The sequence below is a fragment of the Petaurus breviceps genome, unplaced genomic scaffold (assembly GCF_028583685.1).
Source record: "Petaurus breviceps papuanus isolate PSGF00001 unplaced genomic scaffold, PetGlider_PUasm1.0 558, whole genome shotgun sequence".
In the NCBI taxonomy this organism is placed as follows: domain Eukaryota; kingdom Metazoa; phylum Chordata; class Mammalia; order Diprotodontia; family Petauridae; genus Petaurus; species Petaurus breviceps.
The window spans coordinates 4,641,970-4,651,224 of NW_027186376.1; the positions used below are offsets into that span (position 1 = coordinate 4,641,970).

Consider the following 9,255-nt stretch of genomic DNA (forward strand, 5'->3'; position numbering starts at 1 on the left):
GGGATCCAGAGGGAGGTTAGGGCTGGAGAAGCAGATGTGGGAGCTATCAATCAGCCTATAGATGATAACTGAATCCATAGAAGCTGATGAGATCACCACAAGCAGGAGTAGAGAGGGAGAAGAGCTAGCCACACCCTTTTTAAGCTCCTTACTCTTCCCATTTGGGGGGCTACAGATTCTAATGTGTTATTATACTTCTATACACTGCACACAGAAGGAACTAAATAAATAAGTCCTGAAAGAATACTTCAGCCATTGATATAAGACAGTAACAAAGATTAGATTCTCTTTTACCCTATAGTTATGACCCAAGATTACAAGGAACATGGGCATGAACAGCCTTGAACCCTCCCTTTTAGGAGCCAAAGCTGCTCACCTTCAGTTTAATGGCAAAAGTCAGGCTTTGAGCCAGTAATGACTAGATCAGCATAAAAGCAAAGTCATAGGGGTGCCAAGGGACCCACTACTTCCCTTTCTCTCTGCCCTATTTAAATGTGCTGATAGCTGGCTTTATTCTGGGAAGGGTGAGGAAGGATATGAAAGTTTCATTTGTATTTATTGTGAAGACGTAATTCAATTCAATTGCATCTCAACAAAAGCTAAGCAATTACTGTGTGTAGAGCACCTTACAAAGGAATAAAAGGTCAAGAATATCAAAGAATGAAATGGAAAAAATACATGACAGGCCCAGATCCCAAACTCTGCAACAAAGCAATTATCAAAATTACCTGGTACTGGAGGGAAAATGGAAAAGTAGCTAGAGAAACAGACACGCAAGCAAGACATAGAAACAAATGCACACAGAAGCCTCATGTTCAATAAAACCAAGAACACAGCTGTCTTGGGAAAGGACTCCTTATTTTACACGAACTACTGAAAAACCAGAATGTGGCCTGGCAAAAAATAAGCCGATAAGCAGCTAGTTTATGCCACAATTCCAAATGGACAAATTACGTATTTTTTTTTAAATTACACAATAAAAAAGAAATTTTATCTTTTACAGATGTGGACTGGTAAAAAGAATCCATAACCACAAATTATGTAAAAGAGGTCAGAAAAAGTAAAACAGACCATCTTAATTGTATAAAATCAAGAATCCTTTGCATTAATAAGATCAATTCATTTAGAATCTTAAAAATTAAGTAATAGAGGAAATCTGCATTAAATATCCCTGATAAAAACTTGACATCCAAAATCTTTAAGAAATTGATATGAACTCATGAGAGTAAGAGCCATTCCCCATTAAAAATATGGTCAAAGGATATGAAAAAACATTTTTAAAAAGAAGAAATAGGAAATAGAGAGCTATAGCTAGCTACCTTTAAAAAAAGTAGAGTAATGCAAATTACAACTGTTAAACTAGCAAAGATGCTAAGATAAAGGGAAGATGAATTCCTGGGAAGGCTGAGGGATAGCCGCTCCAATTAACTCACGCCTAGTGGAGTTGAGTATTTACTGAACTATTTTGAAAACAATCTAGGTCTGTACAAGAGACCTTTGTGTATGTCACTTAGCCAAGTGGAGTCTCAGTTTCCTCTTCTGTAAAATGAAGATGACTTTAATCTTACCCTTTAATTGAGAGTTTCCATTACTAGGCTGATACCTCCAAAAAAGTTTTTGCTGTTGTTCAGGAGTTTTAGTCATGTTGGACTTTTTGTTTCCTCATCTGATATTTTCTTGCCAAAGAATGGTTTTTTTTTTAAATGGTTTTTCCATTTCCTTCTCCAGCTCATTTTACAGATAAGGAAAGTGAGGCAAAGAGGGTTAAGTGACTTGCTCAGAGTCACACAGTTAAGAAGCATCTGAGGGGGCAGCTAGGTGGTTCAGTGAATAGAGCACCAGCCCTGGAGTCAGGAGGACCAGAGTTCAAATCCGGCCTCAGACATTTAACACACTTACTAGCACTTGACCTTGGGCAAGTCACTTTACCCCAATTGCCCTGCCCTCACCCCTCCAAAAAAAAAATAAAAGGGGAGGTTAGATGGCACAGTGAACAGAGCACCAGCCCTGGAGTCAGGAAGACCTGAGTTCAAATCCAGCCTCAGATACTTACTAGCCATGTGACCTTGGGCAAGTCACTTAATCCCAATTGCCCCTCAAAAAAAAAAAAGGAAGTGTCTGAGGCCAGGCTTGAACTCAGGAAGTTGAGTCTTCCTCACTCCAGGTCCAGGGTTCTATCCACTATGGCACCACCTAGCTGACCCTCCCAAAAAAGTTACCAACAAGCAATAAAAGGCCCATGTATGTAAAAAATGTTTATAGTGTATTATTTGTGGTTAAAATAAAAAGTCCCCAACAGGTATACATGAATAAATTATAGTATATGAGTGCAATAAACTATGACTGTGTTGTAAGGGAGAATAAATGTGAAGAATTCAGAGAAACATAAGAAGACTTGAAGTAATACGATCAATGAAGACAGCAGGCCAAAAGATTGACACACACGACAAAGACCACAGACACAAATCAGCTCAGCGTGGAGAAGTACCCAGTCTCTGCTCCAGTGAGACAGTCAGGCTCACTGCAATACTGTCGCATTAAAGGATACATGCTTTCTATTAGCAACCCAGAGATTCTAGACACTTTGTAAGGGTACAACGGAACACTGGGATTTGAGTGTTGTGTCAAAGAAGACCAAAAAACAGAGTGTGCCCTGCCCTGGTGGTAGGACTGACACAAGACTCCATTAATGGCCCAAGGGCACCCCTCTCAGTCTACAGGGATTGATCCAAGGTCCAGAAGGTAAAATCCCTTACCCCACCATAAAGGGACTTTGTCCAGAGCCAATGCTCTTTTCATGGCACCAAGCAGTCTCATGAGCTGAGAGAAAAAGGCCTGTTTTACCGTGCCAAAGGTCCAAGATACATAATGACTAGAGAGAGAGCAGGGATCATCAAGGACATGAACCACATGAGAAGACAGCAGAAGCTCCCAGATATCAAGGTACTGATCGGGAACACAGAGCCTAGCAGCACACTGGCATCCCCAGGCTGGCTGCTAGCCAGGTTCTTAGATCTGCTTTACTAGGAAAGATAGCTGTTCAAGGGGTCAACAATCTTTTTTAATTACATTCACTAGTTCAGGGGGAAAGTCAGCACCCTGAACTTCAGAGAATATACAAGCAGAGAAATAAAGACCAACAGACAGGGCTCTGACTGCCTGAATCAGCCATACACTTTACATACATCCCTGGATCAAGGGAGCCTTTACATCTCAGCAGTCAGGGGGCTCAATTAGGGAATCAGAAGATCCTTCTCCTAAGCAAGACCCCAAGGTAAAACACCAACTCAGAGTATTTATTCATTGCTTAGAGCCTAACTAGAAATTAGCAAAAGGTGTGAAAGCCTTCCACAAGCAAGCCTCCCCTAAGCAAGCTTCCCTGAATGGTTTCCACCTGAGGCCTAATAATGGGTGGGGAAGATTTAAATCCCATTAAGATTACAATAGGCAATACAAGCAAAGCCAGGGAGCTGAGACTATCTGGTAGTGCCAAGCAAACTACCAGACTGGGAGCAGAGACAGACCCAAGGCCATCTGGACAAATGCCAGACCCAGCAAGGGAACTGGTCGAGATTTAAGGAAGCAGGCCGCAAGGTGGGACGTGGATGCCTGACTCCATGAGCCCCCAAGTCTACTCGTGCCTCTGGCACTTCTGCCCTTGGTGCTGGGAGGCCTTGGTCTGATGCTCCAGGAAGGCCCATCCCACCTGCACTTGGAAGTGGGTTCTGGTTCTGCCCTTATGTGCTTCGTGTAGTGAATCTGCTTCAAGTTTAAATGCTCATCAGGACGTTGTTCCTTTGAGGGGGATGGATGGATGAATGAAGCATTTATTAAGCACTTACGATGTGCAAAGCAGCACACTCAGTGCCCAGGGTACAAATGGAAAAGTAATATGGCCAGGAGCCTACGGAGGGAGGCAGCACATAGGGAAGGTTCCAGCTGCTGTAAATTGGAGAGGTCCCCTTAGAGGCCAGAGGCAAAGCAACTAGAAGGCCTTGTCTTTAATGCCATTTCCACAGATGAAATCCCAGTTGCCTCTGATGCCGAGCCTTGACTCAGGCCGAGCACATTCTCATCTGGGCCCTCATGTGCCATGACTGAGCAGGAGCTCCCTGGCTGCCTCCCAAGGGTTGCTTCCCAGTACGGTGACAGAGGGCACCGAGCTGGAGGCACGGCTGTTCCCAGAGCTGTCTTCATCAGTGTCTGAGGGGAGATGGTGGTCAAAGTGCCCTGCTGCTTCACCTAGGCTGGCTGGTCTGCCCATTGTGCAGCACAGGAAGCCAGAAAAACATTTTCTGCCTAGGAAATAGGGAGAAATAAGCCAAATTCATGTTTCCAGAAAGAATTTGAAGTGGGTAGAGGGAGGGAGGAGGGGATACAAGCCACACTAATGCTTATCAGAGAGAAGTTCTCCAAGACTGAAGATGCCTGAAGACCAGCCATGATGGTAGAGTAAAGGAAGTAATCCATCCCAGCTGCCCTTCACAAAGATCTACAAAATGAACCAGACTGCGTCCCAACCAAGAAATCCAAGGGAAAAAAAAATCACAGGGAGTCATTTTTTCAGCCTTGTTTGGCACAGGAGGCAGGACACTGGGGGCAGGGTATAGCCCCAAGGGCACTGAAGAATTTTCCAGTACTGGAACATTGAACTGGGGCGTAGGCCTGGGCCCTGAAGGAAGAGGAGGTCCCCAAAGTAGCGAGGAGGGCCCTAATGCTGGACAGGAAATAGCAGCAGGCACTACCTAGGACCTGTCACTCTCACCACAAAGCTGAGTAACAGATATAGACTGAGAAGACGACCTGCCCCTACAGATGGCAATCTAGGGCAAGATGTACCAGGCACCAGGAACAGAAGTGAGCAGCAGCCATGCGGCTCTGACCTGGGGACTCAGATGCAGCTCCCAGTGAAGTGTGAAAACCACAGAATCACCAGTGCAGGGAGCTCAGACCAATCAAGAAACTGCACTTCCTTGCCTCAGGACCTGCAGAGCCTTCCAGCTGTCTTACTGAGGCTGGGTCTCTTGGCTTCTAACAATCTGAGGGCAGCAACACAAACAGTTCTAAGGGGGAAATCGACATCTTAAAATACTTTCATCAACAAAAGAGAGAAAGAACAGATGCTCGAGCACATGGGGCATGTAACGTAAGCAAGTAGAAATTAACTCATCCGAAAACTCCATTTAAAAATCAAGATGCGAACCCTAAAAATCAAAGAAATCTTTTATAAAACTGAAATAAAAAAAACCCATTGAGTCAAGTCAATAAAGTATTTACTAAACACCTATTATTTCCCAGGCACTATGCTAAGCACTGGAGATACACAAGGGAGGCAAAAACGGTCCCTGCCTGTAAGGAAGTCACATTCTGATGGAAAGACCACATGCACACGACGAGGTGGTGCTCCACATGCACACATATGCAAACATGGCAAACCGGAGGCAATCTCAGCTGTTGGCACACAGGAGGATCAGGAAAAGCTTCTTGCACAGGAGATGGTTTAAAAAATGACTAAAATGCACCAGATAAATCAAGAGTTAATTTGAGAAACAAAGAGGAAAACCAAATTATCAAAAACTTTTAAAATGTGAATTCACCACAAATGAAGAATAAAAGAAATTATTAGAAACTATTTTGCCCAATAATATGCCAATAAAACTGACAACCTAAATGAAATAGATGAATATTTAAGACTATGAAATACTCAGATTAACAGAATGAGAAAGAGGGGACTTAAAATAATGTGATCTCAGAAAACAAGACTGAACATGAGTTCCCAAATGGACAAAACCCAAGATCAGCTGGACTTCTAAGGTAATTCCAGCAAATATTCAGAGAATAATCAATTCCAAAACTGCACAAGTTATCTGAAAAGCAGGAATAGGAATCTCATGAAATTCCTTCTTTGATGTAAATGTGGTCATACCTAAAGCCAGGAGGGTCAATACAGAGAAAGAAAACTACAGACCAATCTCCTGATGAATATTAATGTAAAAGTTTTAAATAAAATTTTGGCAAGAAGATTCAGCAATATACCACAAGGATTATACATTGCAGCCAGGTCAGATTGAAATCAGGAATGCAGAATTGGTTTATTATTATGGAAACTCTCAACATAACAGACCAAGTTAATGACAAGTACAACAAAAATCATACAATTAATCAATCAATACACATTTATTAAGCACCTACTATGTGCCAGGCCTTATGATAAGGGCTGACAACACAAAAAGAGGCCAAAGCCAGTCCCTGAGCTCACAGTCTAATGGGGGAGATCACAAGCAAATAGGTATGCACAAACTATATGCAGGAAAATGAGGAAATCATTAAAAGAGGGAAGGTACTAGAATTAAAGAAGGTTAGGAATACTTCCTGGGAAAGATGGGCTTTGAGTTGGGCCTTGGAGGAAGAAAGGGAAGCCAAGAGGTGTAGATGAAGAGGGACGGCACTCCAGGCATGGCAGCAGATGGAGGGTCTTGGGGGTGGAACAGCCAAGAGGCCAGGGACACAATGGATGGCATGAGGTGGGGAATAAGGTATATGAAGATTACTGGAAAGGCAGGGCAGGGGAACCTAGGTTATAAAGAGCTTTGCTTCGTTATATCGGATCCTGGTAGCAACAGATCCCAGCTATTGGAACAAGAACTCTTGGGAAAACTGGAATATAACCTGGCCAGGCCTAGGCAGAGGCCCAGTTCTAAAATGAAGACAACTTCGCAGAATTTTCTGTGGTAGACCCCATCTGGCCCCACTGTCCTTTTCTTTAAGCCTATGAGGGGCTGGTGATCTTAGCCAATGGTGGATTGGCAGGATGCTTTCTGCCATGTTGCTTCAAGACTCAGGCTCCACATGTGAAGGGAGAGGATGACACCAGCCTTCATGAAACCCATTTGAAAAATTCCTAGCTGATAAAAGAATTCCAACAACTCTAATACACTGTGCTTGTGATTTAGTTACCACTGAGTTCTTGTTTTCTTTTGGGGCTGACATCCCTTTCACCTGCCACCCACCAAACAGCTCAGAGGTGGCACAAAGAAAGATCAGGAGAAAGAAAAGGAAGGAAATTGAGAAAGGGAAAATGACGGTCATTGATTGAAAAACCACAGAGATTAGCATCATAGTTTCCTCCTCACTCCATTTCCCCCCAGTTTTTTCCTCATACTCTGAGTTTAGATAACTTGTTTGCTAAAATGAAGCTTTTACTTTGAATTGTTAAAATCTACTCATAAGAACTCATGCTTAAGAATAATATTAGAATTTATCTGAGGAAAAAGAAAAGTACTTTTATGTATATCTCAGAATGTATGTATAAGTCAAAGTTTCAGAGTTAAAAGGCACATAAGGGGCCACGTGAGAATTCCCACTTGAATGCACTTGAGAAGTGGCCATGTGGCCTCCAACAGCAGGCCTGCTGGGGTGGCCCGCTCCGCGCAGGGCCAGTCCTCACTGTTCACGTACCCACAACTTCACTGTTACTTGGCCTTGGCCTCTTTGGCCTAAGAAAACAAAGCCAGACCTGTTTCCACTTGGTATCCCCTCAAGTAATTGAAGGCAGCTATGGTGCCATTCTCCCCCATCCCTGGCCACCCAAACTTCTCTCATTTCGATGGGGGATGGGATTCACGCTAGACCCTTAAAATGAAAAGATCCTATCTTTGGGACCTTGACCTAAAGCACCTGGGCCCAGATCTCTGGCATTCACCTGAAGCACCCATCTCAGTCAATAGTCCTTTTAATCGCCCTTTCACTGTGGCCCTCATGGTCTGCACCTGGCCCGCCCCTGGCTATTTCTCACTCCTAGATCCCCATCCAGATCTTCCCACAATCTTTCTGTATAAAAGTGTCCGTCTTGCCCCCATAAAACAAGCAGATTCTTAAAACTCTGCCTGCTTCTATTGGTGACACAATAAATCTTATCTCTGACTGAAAGAAGGCTTGCATGGTCGAATTCTTTCAAGGCAGGCCCTTTACCCTTGCATTTCAGTTTTCCCAAGACCCCTAGATCATTTCGAGACAAGGTTTATTGTGTAGCAAATAGAAACAGGTGATATTTTAAGAATCTGAGCATTTGATGGGGCAAGATGGACATTTTTATACAGGAAGACTGTAGGAAGATCTAGATGGATTAAGGAGTAATAAGTAGCCTGGGGTGGGCCAGATGCCGACCATGGAAGGAATTAAGTGGTGGGACAGCCCCCGTGAAAGGGCAGTTAGAAGGGTGATTGACTGGCCTGGGTGCCTCAGACAATTGTCAGAGATCTGGGCTCAGGGGCTTTGGGGTCCAGTTCCTAAGGACATGGTCTTTCCCTTTTAGGGGTCCAGCCCAATCCCATCCCTCATCACTTCCGATCAAACATCTTCAGTGAAGCTTCCTATGCAACGGACTCAAGGCCTCTGACCACCCTAGCCGCTCTCATCTAACCATCCAACTCACCTAGAACGGTAGAAACGTGTTCTTTTTTTGCATTTGGACAAACACCTCTGTATAAATCTTAGTTTTGTCTAGTCTATTTGGACTCTCAACAGGCCTAGATTAAACGAGGAAGAGACCCAGATGACCTGGGATCGAATCCTGGCTCAGACACTCAGCACCCACTCAGAAACACCTGCTTTACAACTGTTATCTCATTTGATTTTCAAAGAAACCTGCAAGGAAAGTGCCAGAGGTTAAGTTCACTTGTCCAGGGTCACGAGACTGTTAGTCCGTCTGAGGCTGGATTAGAACTCAGGTCTTCTGATGACTGGATCAGTTTGCACTCACTGCTGCAGCGTAAAGACTGATCCGCACTCTATGCGTACCAGGCATTGAGTGCCGTGCCTAACGGTAGTCTGCCTAGCCTGGGGGGCGGACTGGACAGCCTGCTGACACTAGGAAAGCCTCTCGGGGCTTATCTGTAAAATGTCTGTATACCACACTGGCCTACCTACCGGGAGGCAGGAAGGAAAGCGTTTTTTAAGGGCCGGCCTTTGCTTTTCCGGGCCTCTGGGGATCCCACACTTCTATGGCGGAGCCGGAGGTGGGGGCCCTACGCGGAGGATTCAGGGGCTCCGCTAAGCAAGGCCAGGGCAAAAACTCCCGTCTAAGAGGCGCCCCGCCCGTCTAAAAGCAGGGACGTGCCCCGCCCACCTCCCGATTCATTCACAGAGGTTCCCATTCACGCCCTCCGCTCCCTCGCTGGCTCCGCCCCTCAGTGACGTCCCCCCGCTATCTTCACATATCCGGGATCCACCCCTGGACCGCCCCGCCATATGGAC

The 9,255-nt window shown here is 44.6% G+C and overlaps 1 protein-coding gene across 2 annotated transcripts in view; it reads right to left on the bottom strand.

Moving 5' to 3' along the window:
• Positions 1-9,255, bottom strand: part of PPP6R2 (protein phosphatase 6 regulatory subunit 2) — a 170,811-nt gene that overhangs the window by 160,847 nt on the left and 709 nt on the right. The gene's annotated exons all lie outside the window — the stretch shown is intronic.